General features: G+C 42.4%; 1 long non-coding RNA gene across 1 annotated transcript in view; it reads right to left on the reverse strand.

Moving 5' to 3' along the window:
* Positions 1-13,604, reverse strand: part of LOC134472641 (uncharacterized) — a 36,649-nt gene extending 23,045 nt beyond the window's left edge. The window contains exons 1-2 of the long non-coding RNA XR_010042534.1: positions 13,240-13,604; positions 11,090-11,229 (exon numbers count right to left, since the gene is read on the reverse strand). This is a non-coding gene — a long non-coding RNA (uncharacterized LOC134472641). The remainder of the gene's footprint in view (positions 1-11,089; positions 11,230-13,239) is intronic.
* Between the last annotated feature and the right edge of the window lie 1,201 nt (positions 13,605-14,805).

Here is a 14,805-nt window from a genome sequence, read left to right on the forward strand (position 1 = left end):
AAGACAACCAACCAACAATTGCTGTGCTGTGATAAGTGTCATGGCAGAGGCTGGGGTGCTCTGGGAGCACAGAGGAAGAACATCAGACTCAGACTAAAGGGTAGAAAATGTCCTGCAGGGGGGAAGTGACCCTCAAACTGAATGGGAAAGACAGTTACCAATATCTCAATTCCTTATTGTTACATCTCATGCATTCGGAAACGGGGGAAGTGTCCGGGCATAGTGAACATGTGTGAGGGAGTAGTCTCACCCAGCCACAGTATGAAGTCACAGTGAGAGGAGTGACAAGCATGTGACAGGGTGGGTGTGAAGGTCATCTTTGAGAGACTAGCAAGAGATAAGGCTCAAGGGCCAGGATTATGAAAGGCCCTGTGCCATTTTGAACTTTATCTTAAAGACACTGGAGAGCTGTTGCAGACTAGAAGCAGAGGTGAGGCCGGACTGAAAATGTGTGTTAGAAAGAGTCTCTGCTTTTGTTCACAAGGTGGGGCACAGAAGGGAGGAGATGAGACAATATGCAGAGAAATAAAGCCAGTCCTTGGGTGACACGTTCCTCTGATCATGCCTCTGAAGCAGCCATGGGCACCATGACAGAGAGCACCACGTGATCCCTACTACAGAATCTAACCTCTTCAACTGCAAGCTTGTAGTGTATTTTAAAATGCATTTACCTCTACCTGGGTTTATGTTTACTCTGTCTTTACATTTGATCTCAATTGTGTCCCAGGGATAGAACGCCTTACAGATCATTTTCTTAAGAAAACCGGCTCCCTTTTTTCTCAGCATTCACTCTTGCTCTGGAGAAGTCTGAGGCGTTCTGGCTCCTGATCCCTAATCTCTGCCTAGTTTTCTCTTCCGGAACTTGTACAGTCTTCTCTTCATCCTAGCACTCTGCAACTGGCATTGATGTGTCTTGATCTGAATCTTATTTACCTTCTTTGGCTGGTGCTAGGTATATACCCTCTCAATTTGGGAATGTGTGTTCTTCCATACTTAGAAATATTTCTTAATTATTTCACTGAGTATTTCTTTCTACTTCCTTTATCTGGAGATCTTACTGTCATTTATCCTTTTAAAACAGGGATTCTCAAGGATTTTTTATACTAATCCTTGAATTTATTTTTTTGTCTGTTTTCTATTGTTTTGTTTTGGTTGTTTTGCTTTATTTCTTTGTTTTTGTTGAATTATTTATTGTTACTACGTTTTTCTAAAAAAAAAATTCCAAGCTAATTTTTATTGTTTCATAAAGATTCCTTAATATTAACATTCTTCTCTTGTCTCACAAATGAAATTTATTTTTCATACTTCTCCAAGGGTTTTAATGCTAGTTTTTTCCCAGTTTATTTTTTTCCTACATTGTCACATTTTTACTGTGAAATTTTTGTTTCTTCCATTTTATTTTGCTCTTCCTGTGATATCTTCTCACCTTGATTGTCTGTTTATATTTACAAAGGAAGGGAATTCTATGTTCATATGGTGGACTTGCTGAAAAGCAGTGATATGATGTGTACTTCGGGCTTGGTAAACACTGATCTCCAGGCTCTATCGCCAATGGGTCTGATTCAGGAAGTCTGGAGCAAGGTGCAAGAATTTGAGCTTTCAGCAAATTCCCCGCTGATGCTGATACCGCTGGTCAGGTCCCACCTTGAGAACCACTACTAAAACTGGCTTTTTCTTAAAGACTCTGCAAGATGAATATTTCTAGGTATTTCCTCTTGGACTAGTCACATTTCTCAAAAAGGTCATTCAATATCACTGTTAGTGTCTAAGCCAGGCTGGAGTATTTTGGTAACTGCAGAATGCTTGTTGGAAATGTCTTACCATTAAATATGTAAATATCCATTTGATTTCCTGTTTTATTACAGTATTCTTGCCATCACCTATTTCCAGAGCTCTCTGGTTTAGAGACCCTTTGCATCAACTCTTAAGAGGTAAACGTATATCAACCTGGCCACATGTGGGCAAGGGTCAGTGTTTCAGCGAGGCAGTGAGAGGGAGAGATGTGTGGATGCCAGGGTTTCTTTTGCAGAATCTCAATCGATCCACTTAGAGCTCCTCTCCTTGATTCCTAATCACTGCACCCCCATGATCAGCATTGGGGGGTTCTGAAGGATAATAAGTTTGTTTGTCACCTCCCCCTGTGAGAACTTAAAAATTCTTCTTTGGCTATTTAGTTACCTTTGTCCTTTGCTTTCGCCAGAATTTTACTTTATTTTTCCTGATTTCCTCTTTAAGCCCTTGTAACTATAATTTTTAATAGAATTTCAAAAGGAGGACATAAATGAAAATGTTCAATCTGCTATCTTTATCCATATCAGCATTATAAAATGATTCGATTTAGTATTAATTGTAGATAATTCTGAATAAAGATAGATGTGGACTCATTTAAACTATTTCAGCTTTATGGGCCATTTTTTCTTCTGTTCTAAAGAAAGTTTCCTTTTTCAAAATAATGTTGGTTAAAAAAATACATCTCCTATAATGACCCCCAGAATAAAATATGAAGACTCTCACTTTTCTGGCATCTTTGATGTATATTAATTAGAAAATGCCCTCAAGAAACAGTAAAGCACTAAATCAGATTCATTTTGATATTCAATGTAACACATTCGCATTGTCAGAATTTTTACAATGCTTCTAATGAAGTGCTCAGCATAATGAATTGTACAATTATAACAAAATAGAGTTCTAATGAGCAATTATCATTCTAAAGAACATTCCAGGTTTTTTTTTTAAATTCTTCTCTCAAACCGGAAGCTAACAAGTAATTACAAAAAAAAAATTAATGAGGAATATGTGTAAGTAGCACAGTGTCTAATTATCATGACTCTTGCCAGCCCAGTTTCCCCCTGAGTTTGTAAGTGGCAAAATCATTTGAGAAAATAGGCTGGCAGGTGTGGTCCCAGGAACTCTCCTGCTCCACACGTCCATGTAGATGAGATAGTGCCCTCTAGATTGTGATGTCAGGCATTAATGAACAGCTCACTAGTGCCAGCTTTAAATTTATAGTGTCCCTTGATAGAAGGAAGTTAAATGGGCCAGAATCTTATTTGGTCATCAAGGATCTGAGGGAGAAAGCCTGTGAAACATTGCACTAGTGAAATAAAGCCTACACTTTAACTAAAGGGCCATCTTGTATAGGCCAGTAAACATTATGCTAGATAATACACTATGCTTTATTTTGCATTCTTACAATGACCTGTGTGATACATATTTTACAGGTGGGGAAAGATGCAGTTTAGAGATGCTGAGTGAAATGCCCCAGATGAGCTGGTCTCTCAGGGAAAGCCACTCTCTCGATTCTTCCTGGCTTTCTCACTGGTCTACAGCTGTTTGCCTTCTTTCTGAAACCTGCTTTGTAAAACCCCAGGAACACAGAATGTGTATGCTAGATCCCAGAGTTATGTAATGCAAAGATTTTGCTTTGCCTGTCTGCTTCCTTCAGTGGAGTAGTAAGACAATCATCACTTTTACTGATTATGGTGTTTCTGTTGCAAGTAAAACAAATTCCTAGTGCACCATATATGAAAAAGAGTCATCTCATAGATGACTCACCTAGAACAAGGCTTGGTTTGTTCAATGACTATACTGTGTTCAGAGCCACAGTTCCTCTAATCTTCTGGCTCTGCCATCTTCAAGGACCTGGCACTGCCTCAGCTGCATTCCCCCAGGGCTGCAGTACTCCAACACAGCAACACACGAAGAAAGGTGTCAACTAACCCCAGAAATCCATACGCTAAGCTCTTGGCATCTGATCTGTAGTGTCACTGGGAGGGGCAGTCTTGGAGAAAGGAGTCTTTCGGAAGGAAGTTAATACCTGGGGTATGCCCTTGTGGGGATATGGAGATCTTAGCCCCTGGTTCTCTTCTTGCTTCCTGGTTGCCATGAGATGAACACATCTCTGTCACCATTCACTCACCAAGGTATACCACGTGCCACAAGCACAAGGCAATGGGACCAAATGACCATCAACAGGAAACCATAACACTATGTAACACAATAGATCTTTCCTCCTTTATGCTGTTCATCACAGATATTTGTCACAGTAATAGAAAGTCGACTAATACAAAGGGGAACAGATGTCAGCAATGCCGCTTTGCAGAATCCAGGTAACATTTCCAAGAACCCTCCAGCAGGCTGCTGCGTCTGCTTCACTGGTCAAACCTGCATCACCCTTATACTTATCACAGCAAGGGGCATAGGTTTTCATGATCAGATTGGGTTTGTTCCTGTCGGTTTAGGAAAAAGTGAAATCAGCAAGGACTCAGGAAAGCACTGGCCCTTAGATAGAGAACAGTGTGCTAAGCCTCTCTGAAGAAAGACCGTATAGAATGAGGTCTTCATGTATATTTTCTGTATTTTCTACTACTTTCCAAACTCAGGATGTGAGTATGAAAAGCGTTGCTTTGAGAGTTTTCTTCAGAGGTACAACAAAACTTGAACACACTTTTTGCATGGTAGGACTTAAACTAAATGTTCATAAGTGTAGATAATTACTGAATAAAGAAACATTTAATTATATCAATACTAAAAAGCAGAGATAGGATCCAGAGTCTGTGAAATAATATGTATTTACCTTTTGGTTAAATCTTAAGAAATGGATGCTTACTCTGATCAGAAACAAATAAAAGTTGGACCCTAAAGTTGCTCATGACAGCACTCACAAGTGGCGCTGTAAATCCCTGCAGTCCAATTTCACCGTTTTGAGTAACACAGTGGAGTTGGCATGTTGCTCTTTTTCTTCTCGTGGCAAAGTTCCCCACAAGGCTGTCAAGTGATGCAATCTGCAACTCTTCGTATGTGTTACTTGTCCTGATCGCGTGCAATTTCCACAGGTCAGTACAGTAGGTCATAAGGGATACTTGATTCACTGTGCTACGCTTAAAGAAACTGTGGGTTGCTGAGCTTGTTTAATATGTGCAAAATGTTTTAAATTCATGGAAGCAAAGTATTGCCTGTTATGAAATAGCAGCTTCCCTAATTATGAGCCAGTAAGTGTTCCACTAAACTTAGCCAGCAGTCAAATGCCTGCAAAAGAAAATATCTCATTTTACATCCCAAATCTGATGATTTCATTACCTGTTCAAAAGCTTCCATTGCACACAGAACAAAATCTGAACTACTTGATAAAACATCGAAGATCCCTGGTTGGGAATCTCAGCCTTCTCTTCTCTCTACCCATTGTGTCCAGTTGCGTAACCAGAACCTTCCCTGTTTCTGGCTGGTATGAACTTCTACACTTTTTGCACTCCTTTTCTTCCACCATTGAAACACCCATTTGTCCTGTAAGTGTCACCCAAACTCAATTTCTCTAGCAGCTTCCCTTATCAGAAGTCCCTTTTGGTTAATCAAAATTAATCTATCTCATTTCTGGGGAGTCCCATCTTTGCTTTAACCACTGTTTAATGTTTTTGGTTATTGGTTCTTCTAATAAGGGTACTTTTGTATTGAGTGATCTCTCTGGGTCAATAAATTGAGAGTTTCCCAGGATAAATGACAGCTATGTTTTTATCAATCCCGCTCCTGTTTCTAAACACACAGGAATCCCTCGTTTCCCACCCTTTCTTGAAATGAGTTGCTATGTGTTTGGATTCTGACCGGTGGAATGGGAGAGAAGTGATGTGAGTGTCTTTCAAAATGGCTTGAAAGAGCCTCTATTTCTCTCTTCACTTTGAGGATACAATCCAGCTTCACAGAGTAGAAGGAGCCATGATTCCTGAGTAATTACTTGTAGCAAAGCAGCCCAGGAGAGCTGCCAACTTGCAGTAGAAATTGTATGAGTAAGAAATAAACTATTACCAGATGAGGACACTAAGCTTCTGGGTTTATTGTTATTGCAGCACGACCTAACTTACCTTGACTAACACAATTGCTAAGGTAGAATTGACTATATAGTATTCATTTTTTATTTCCACTGGTGCTCAACGCTTTGCTCCTAGTAAGCTTTTATTAATATATGCCAAATCAAGGTGAAGAATAAAGAGGAAAATAATACCTGATCTCCTAAGAAAAGACTGTAATTCCCTTATGAGCAATGCCTCCATTTTCTGTCTACCGGAGATAAATTGTTTAACACACATGCGTTTCCGCTGTTTTCTGGCAGTATTTAGTCCTTACTTGATTATGATGAATGACAGAAGCAGGGGGAAGGAAGCGAAAATGGGAGGAAAGTGGGAGTGAATGCTGAATGAGCAAGCATTGCGCTCCTCCCTCGGCCCTCTCTCCTCCTCCAGCATGTAGCTTAATTGTCCCTCCCCAGCCAGGCCACCTCTGCTCCCCTCCACCAATACTGTTCCTTATCTTGTAGTGTACTTCAAAAACTGGCCTCAGATTGTAATAATTTGCACGGTTTGTTTGCGTTCCTGGTCTGACTGGAAGCCATATAAGGAGACAGACTAAACTAATACTGTTCATGTTAGTTTCCAGGCACCTAGCACTCATCTAGTTCACACTTATGGTGACAGCTCAGGTAGGGAAGGACACGAAAGGAGCACAGAAATTTAAAAAGCAGTCCAGGGGCAGGGCAAGTCAAAAGCTCCAAAGTCACAAATTACGAAGAGTGACATCTTCAGTGGTTCTCCTCAAGGAAGTCAAAATTATGTCAGCAAAATATGTTAAAAAAGAGAGAGGAACATGACTGATATGTTCGTATAGCAGTTAAAAATAAAGACGATTTCCTGTTTATAGGATAAGACTCTTAGTTAAATGTAAAAATCATCCAACCCAATGTAATTCCCCCAAGGGGTACAAAAAGTACCATATTACCAATAATTCTTTCGCCAATTCATCAGTTTACTTCTCAGGAAGTATTTACTATGTGCCTGAATACTTTTGTGGACATGTTGGGAATTCTAAGGGGTAAGTGACATGTTCCTTCCCCTGAGCCACTTACAATTGAACACAAAAGAGAGCAGATGTGTTGTCCTCCCTGTCCCTTTCTTCAAAGTCACCAGTGCACCTAACAGAATTCACACGGGTGGCCCATTCTAAGCACAGTCCCGGTTCTTCTGTCTACTCACATCTCCTTTCGCAGTCATAAAAAGACACCATGCATTCCTCACAGTAGACATGCACTAGGTGTTGGCTGTGTTTACAGAATTCACTTTTCTGGATTTGCCCTGATAAAAAGAATGGCTTTCTTCTGCCAGTGTTCCCCGCCAGTGTCTCCTTGCTGAACCTCCTGAAGTCTGTGGGCCACGCACCAGTAATACTTCCTGGGCCTCCCACACTCACCAGGATATTCTAGAGCTATTTCTACCTCATCTGTCAGATTTGCCAAACCTGCTATCTGCTCCCTACCGAGAAAATCATACCTTAGGCTTGAGAGCTGCCCACCTCTAGTGTAAAGTACATTAAATTCTCCTGTTGAATTTCTTTAATAAGTGATTCAAATTTTCCCTTAAGAGGCAACTTAATAACCTAAAATGAGCCCAAGTTGTAAGTCTTGAAAACCTAGTTTCATTTTTTTGGGTCTGTCCCTAACTAAGTGCATGATCCAGAGCAATGGTCTTAACCCCTTCAGATTAGAATAGTGTGTCATCAAAAGTCTCTTTCAATTGCAAAACACTGTGAGTGTATTTTCCATTCTGCCAGCATGAGTCCTACTGACCACTGTACTGTATTATCTGTTCTCAGGAAGAAAACAATTCGCTGACCTGGCTGTTGTGGAGAAACTTGTCTGCTGAATTATCATTAGAGCAAGACAGTGCCCAGCCAGCAGCTGTCAGCTGTCCAATAAGGGTCCATGAAAATACTCGATACATGAAAGCCTCAGATTTTTATTTATGCTAAGCAGCAATCTTTAACAGAGGCAGATAGGAACAGTTAGTATTTATTCATATGTGTGATGATAATAAGCTGCATCCACTTCTTTGTTCAGGTGGGTGTTGAAATTCTACATGCCTGGACTATGATTAGACTCCCTAATCATTCCAATGGCTGTTTAGAAATTCTCTGCACTTCATGGTGCAGATGGACATCTGAAGGAGACTGCTCCCTGCTGCTTGAATATAAAGTAACAGTGCTTAAAAGTCCTTCATTAAATAACCATTTAGCTATCCAGGTCACGAAACAAAATAAGATGAAACAATCGATCACCTAAAGATAGGCTTTTAAAGCAATGATTACAGCTATTTCTGCTAATAGGATGGAGGAAAGCACCACATCATTTTTGCCAAGCACAAAGTTGCTTCTTAGGTTTTGGGTAGGGAACTAGAGAGTTTGACTAAGTTGAAGAGGCTGCTTGTGGGTATATGTTTTCCTCAGGAAAGCTGACTTGTGACCAGGGCAAGCTGGGGTCTGGTCCCATGGGGACCATCCCCTGTGAGCTTGCCCAGTAAACTCTTTTGTTCCCTGAGCCACAGTCCAGACACTGCTCATGATGCAGGTCCAACCTGAGGAGGAATCACTCCTCCTCCATCTACACCCATCAGGCCAAGTGATCAGACATCAATTACTTGGCTGAGTGAGGACAAAATAATTGAACCAGAATGTGTGGCTGGCTGGATTTCTCTAGCTTTGGGTTGACATTTATCTAGCCCTACAGCAGTGAGCAATTTTCCCATGAACAGCTGTTAATTAGAATAGGGTTGTTTCTTTTAATGGATTGATAATTCTGCCTATCTCTTTTTCAAATAATTTTGAAGTTTGTTTCCTCAGGAGAGATACGGCACAGCTGAAGGGGAGAGTGGTAGAGGTCAGGCACTGGAATTTTCTAATGTGGAATTTTTTCAAATAGCATTTTTCTAATGCTAATGCAGTTAATCTATAAAGCTCCCAGATATTCACAGTGGTGTTTTGAGGGCGCTCACCATCTGCCTATGTCTCAGGCATGGCGAATGACTTAGCAGTGCTTTCAAGAGACAGAACCAGACATCGTGCTGCTGTTTGGTTTCCCGCGTGCTGTGTAATGACTAATGGAGTCACATTCCTTTTCCTCTAAAGCAAGGGAGAGACATCCCCACGGTACTGAAAAGGGATTGCTTCTAAGACTACTATGGAAACCAACACCTGCGTATGTGCTAGGTTTTTGTATGAAATGGTGTAGTATTTGTACACAACTTATGCAACTTTCATGTACTTTAAATCATCCCTAGATAACTATAACTCCTAATATCCTATAAATCCTATGCAAATAGTTGTTATTGCTGTACATGGGGGATAACTATAGGAAAATGTATTATTTAATACAGGCAAAACTTTATTTTCATTCTGTAATTGGTTGGATACAGACACAGAATCTAAAGATAAGGAATGCTGATTATATTTTTGAATATCCAGATATGTGATGTTTAGAGAGTGTTTTTGCTTATATTTTGTGTTAGCTTACCTTTACTGTAACAAAACAATTGAGACAAGCAAATTGAAAGAAGGAAATATTTATTTTAGTTTACTGTTTTGGAAGTATTGGTTTATGGTTAGGCAGATATATTGCTTTTAGGTTTATGATGGAGCATCTTATCAAGGCCAGGATCTGCAGCATATCTTTGGAAGAAAGGGAGAAAGAGGAAGAATCCAGGATCCCACACCCCCTTATCAATGACCTAAAAACCTCCCACTAGGGCCATCTCTTAAAGTTCCATCACCTACTAATAGCATCAGGATACAGGGATCAAGCCTTTAACATATAGCCCTTTAGGGGGACATACCAGATCCAAATCATACTACACCCTCTTGGTTTAGCCCTTGATAGCTTCTCTTCACCCTTTCCAATTCTTCTTCTCTCCCCTTAACTGGAAAGCTACATCTCTTTGCAATTACAAACTGTATCTTCCCTGGACTCAAGGCAGATCTCATCCTCACTCCAGATCTCTGATCGTGGAATAAATAGATTGACCAGCTTTGTTCTCTGAGCCCCTCCTCTGGGTTCTTTTCACCAGATGGTTGGGCAATTCTGATTCCCTCCTCTCTCTTTTGATAGACAACCAGCCACTGGCTCTCTCCTCTCCACATTTCTCAGACTAATATCTCATCTCATGTAGTCTTTTCTTCAATTGCCCACTATTTGCCCCAACATAAACAGAAAGAAATCCAAATGCTGACCACTCACTCAGTTTCTGAACATCCCCTGTTAGGGACCATGACCCATTGCCTTTACACCTTGCTGAGTCTTGGTCTCACTGCCAAGTGAGGCGGATGACTGCCAGTCTAGGAGGCGGGTGACTTGTAGTTTTCTACAAATGAAAACAAAACCTGGGAAACAGCCAGAGACCAGGAGAGCCATTTTAAAAGGAGAAATTGAGGCACTGTCTAGTATATTATATCACTCTCACTATGAAAGAACAACCAGTTACTTGTCCAAGCATCATAGTGGGAACTTGATTTTTCAGAGCATGACAGACAGAATCTTATTTAATTCAGACAAATAAGGGAAAATATTAGACTAAATCACAGAAGGCTGAACTATCTAAACCTGCAATTATTCCCTCCTAAGCACCTGTTTGTCCCCTAGTTTTTAAAGCTGCTGGATTCCTCGATTTCTCCTTATCCTTCAGGTTCCATAAGTAGGTCCTGTAGCCTGAAATTCTACATTGTATTTCAATTCTTTCTGTTTGTCTCCACCTCCTCTTGTGCCTCCTGTCCATGCATCATCTCCACCTGCCAGCATCTTAACTGCTGTCCCTATTCCACCCTGTCCCCTGCACAACATTCTCTACACAAACAGCCAGAGCAATGTCTAAGGAACAAATTACATCCCATGACCACCCTCTGTGCGGTGCCCTCTGACACCTTCCTACTGTACACGAAATGAAAATCAGTCTCCTTACTATAGCTTGTGGGACTCTACAATTCTAGACTCTATTAACATTTCTGACCATATTGAACGCTACTTTCTTGTTATCAAAATTGATGCATGCCAGACTGTCTTTTTGTTTCTCACCTTTGAGTCATTCACTTGCTATCCCCACTGCCTGGAAAACTCTTCCCCAGATACCCATGTGTTTGGCTTCTTACATCATTCAGGTTTCTACTCAAACGCTATCTTGAAAAATTACAACCCATGATAGATTAGAGCACGTTTCTCATTTCTGACCAATGCTGGGTAGTTCTATGTTTGCTCCAGTATATTCTGAGTTAGTCTATGACTCACCAGGGAACACAGCTGAAGAGCTTCTCCTCAGGGAAGCTTCTGGCCTTCCCTTCCACAGTATCAACCCTGCAAGATGATGATGTGCCTCAGTGCGAAAGCATCCTCCTCTCATGCACAAAGTCTACGCTCAGTATCCAGCACTGAAACAAAATGGAAATAAAATAGCATTGCATGCAAGGACATTATACAAACTGACATTAAAAAGTAGAGGCTGGGGTGTGGTTCATTGGTAGAGTGTTTATTTAGGATGCATGATGCCACTTGATTTCAAAACAAAAACAACTCCCACCTGTCCCGTCATCCATCCGCCCCACCATCTTGGATACCTTTGCTATGATTTGTTATGAATCAGGTGTGTCCACCTGAATAATCTTGTTTATTTATTTCCCGACAAAGAGGGGAGCTCCCTGAAAGCAGAGTTGTTGGCTGCTCACCCACTACTCTGTCTCCGTCGCTCACAGCAGTGCCAGGGTGAGACGGGGCGTAACATTTGCTTGTGGGAAAGTTGTGAGTAGCAGCAAGCCACAGAGAGGGCCTGAGCAGAGGGGCCTGAGCAGAGGGGCCTGGGCAGAGGGGCCTGGGCAGAGGGGCCTGGGTAGAGGGGCCTGAGCAGGGGGGCCTGAGCAGAGGGGCCTGGGCAGAGGGGCCTGGGCAGAGGGGCCTGAGCAGAGGGGCCTGGGCAGAGAGGCCTGAGCAGAGGGGCCTGAGCAGAGGGGCCTGGGCAGAGGGGCCTGGGCAGAGGGGCCTGGGCAGGGGGGCCTGGGCAGGGGGGCCTGGGCAGGGGGGCCTGGGCAGGGGGGCCTGGGCAGAGGGGCCTGGGCAGAGGGGCCTGGGTAGAGGGGCCTGAGCGGGGGGCCTGGGCAGAGGGGCCTGGGCAGAGGGGCCTGGGCAGAGGGGCCTGGGCAGAGGGGCCTGAGCAGAGGAGCCTGACCTGGCTTGCAAATGCCGCTTCCATTTGCTTTCTTCACCTGGGCTCGGTATTAGAATAGCTTGCTGCTGCGCCTCCATTCATAAAATGCATAAATCAAAGCAGCTATGAGACCTCAAAATGCTCGTGAATCAAAAGAAAATTGCGTTACATTCGGATAGCTATCCCATGTGTTTTTTTTATTCTTTGTAAATTGTTCTCTGTTTAACGCATAGATAGCATGAGCCAATCACAGCATTTGCCAGGTTAGAACAGTTTTATTTCTCACCAGCTGGATGGTGGTGTTTCTTTGAGGCAGTGAGTCTGTCTCTGCTCTATTATGAGCATGGCCAAAGAGCAGAGGGGCACATGGGCCTGCCTCACCATCTGCATCCCTCACTTCTAGGAAACAGCTGGGGTCCGGAGGACACTGTGACTTGTGCCCTGCTGCACGCTGCTCGGAGCAGATGCGGAACTCAGACTTCTGACCCCAGGAGCTGGTCTCTCTTCTAGGCCACACTGCTGAGCCTCCTCACTGAGCAACCCAGCTCAAGGCTTCTCCACCAGGCCCAAAGAGTTCTTTCACTGTTTTTTCCTAGCAGGCACAGGCTTTTCTGCTCTCCCAGTTACTGACCTCTTTCATGGGGTTTCCTTTAAGCAGCAAAATATCCAGGGCTCCAGCATGAGCAGTGTACACCCCCGTGACTGCAAATCACTTCGGTCTCTACTTCTCATCCACAAGTCCAGTGAAGCCAGGAGCTGTGCCCCACAGCCTCGATCCATCACACACACACACACACAGACACACAGACACACAGACACACACACACAGACACACAGACACACACACACACACACACACACACACACAGACACACACACACACACACACACACACACACACACACACACACATGAGTCAACCAGCTTTTTTAAAAGCCCGCCAATAAATACATTGGAAGTGGGGGCTAAGAACTAGAATTCCTCAAAGAAAGCATACTTATAATCTTAGAAAGGCTACAGTTCAGTGAGGGAACTAAAGATTACTATGTGAAAGAAAAGACTAAGTATTGGGTTATTTTTATTTTTTTAAAAGTTCATCCCAAAGTTGAGAGCTGGCCAAAGAGTTTTCCAGCTAGTTACTTCTTTCCCAGTTTCAGTATTAAACTGTATTTAATTTGATTATATAAGGAAAAGGCGCAGAGACTTTTGCCTGAATAACATATTACATGGGTATGCTTACCTAAAGGTACCCAAGGAAGTATTTTTTTCATTCCTAAAATAAAGTCAGTTTGCACACGCATAAAACATGCCAGCATTTCTCCAGGCCCTTTGCCCACAGATGTGGCACGATAGGCCAGTCCCCGCTGGCTGCCGGCAGAGAAAATCCAGGCTTCCCAGGAACTGGAGAGCAGCTCTGTCTTGTCTCAGTGTGGCTCAAGGCTGTCAGACAGTCACAGTTCTGGCTCAGGGTCCACTGGCTCCAGAGATCTAAGGAACTGGAGACGGAGCTTTTAACTTCGGATCTTCTGAACAAGACTGTGAAAAGACCCTGTTGGCTACTCAGAAACGCCTCACCCTCTGAGGTCCTGAGCTTAACCCCATGTAGTCTCCGTAGAGCTCCAGGGACTACTGAGATTGACAGTTACATCTGGGCCCTCTGATGGGCCTAATAAGCAGTGCAGCTTGGATTCAGGTGCTAAAGTTTCTAACCCCAAGTCAGGACCCAGAACCCAGAACTCTGTCTGGCAATGGGTTTGCCATGGATAAGTCACCACTACAAGTATCTCTGTGATAACTTATGGGAAACTAATGTACTGGCTTAGCATGAACGGGGACAGATGTGAGCTCTGAGTTATTGGGGAGCAGATTCCTCTTGGATGGACAGTTGCTGTGGTAGACACAATAATGCTTTCACCACCACCATCAGAAATGTCCACATTTTGATCCTTGGAACCTATGACTTACACTACCTCACTTGAAAAATGAATGAAAAGGATCTGGAAAAGGAAAAATTAAATGTCTCAAATAATATGATGACAGGATTACACTGTGGATTCAATATAATTTTGAAGATTGTGTGTTAGTCAGTTTTCCATAACTATACCAAAACCCTAAGATAATGACCATAACAAGAGAAAAGATTTCTTTTGGGCTACAGTGGTAGAGGTTTAATGCTTTGATCAGTTTGGTCTGTGGGAATGGTGAGGAGGCACGTCACGGGAGAAGCAGGAGTTGTGTTGTTTTTGTTTTTTGTTTTTGTATTGAGACAGAGTCTCACTATGTAGTGCAGGCTGACCTCAAACTTGTAGCAATCCTCCTGCCTCATCCTCCAAGTGCTGGGATTACAGGTATATGCCACCAAAGCAATAGCTGTTGAATGAATTAATTTTTAGAAAGTATTAAAGCATTCTTTAATGAGTGAGAGGAAGAAATTTTTGTTGGATCATCTGAATGAGCCATCACTGTATGAAACCTTAAAAAGCCTCAGAGGAGCAGGGTGTTGTTACTCTACACATGAGACAAACAGCACATTTTTCAGAGTTAACACAATACAAAGTTCTAATCAAAACATGATCTAGGGCTGGGGGTTTAGCTCAGCAACACAGGCACCTGCCTGGCAAGCATGAGGTCATGAGTTTGATCTCTGGTACCAAAAAAGGGATCTAATATAATATATGGTCCTCATTATTATTGGTTCACTGTATAGGCACATTTAATCTGAAATCAGTCTGAGAGAAAGAGGAGAAGATTGAGAATAACTTAAACTCCTTTACCATGGTTACCATGAGATCTTGGCTATTCCACT

This window comes from Cavia porcellus, unplaced genomic scaffold (assembly GCF_034190915.1).
Source record: "Cavia porcellus strain 051 isolate PalLab524CR breed Dunkin Hartley unplaced genomic scaffold, mCavPor4.1 scaffold_24, whole genome shotgun sequence".
Classification (NCBI taxonomy): domain Eukaryota; kingdom Metazoa; phylum Chordata; class Mammalia; order Rodentia; family Caviidae; genus Cavia; species Cavia porcellus.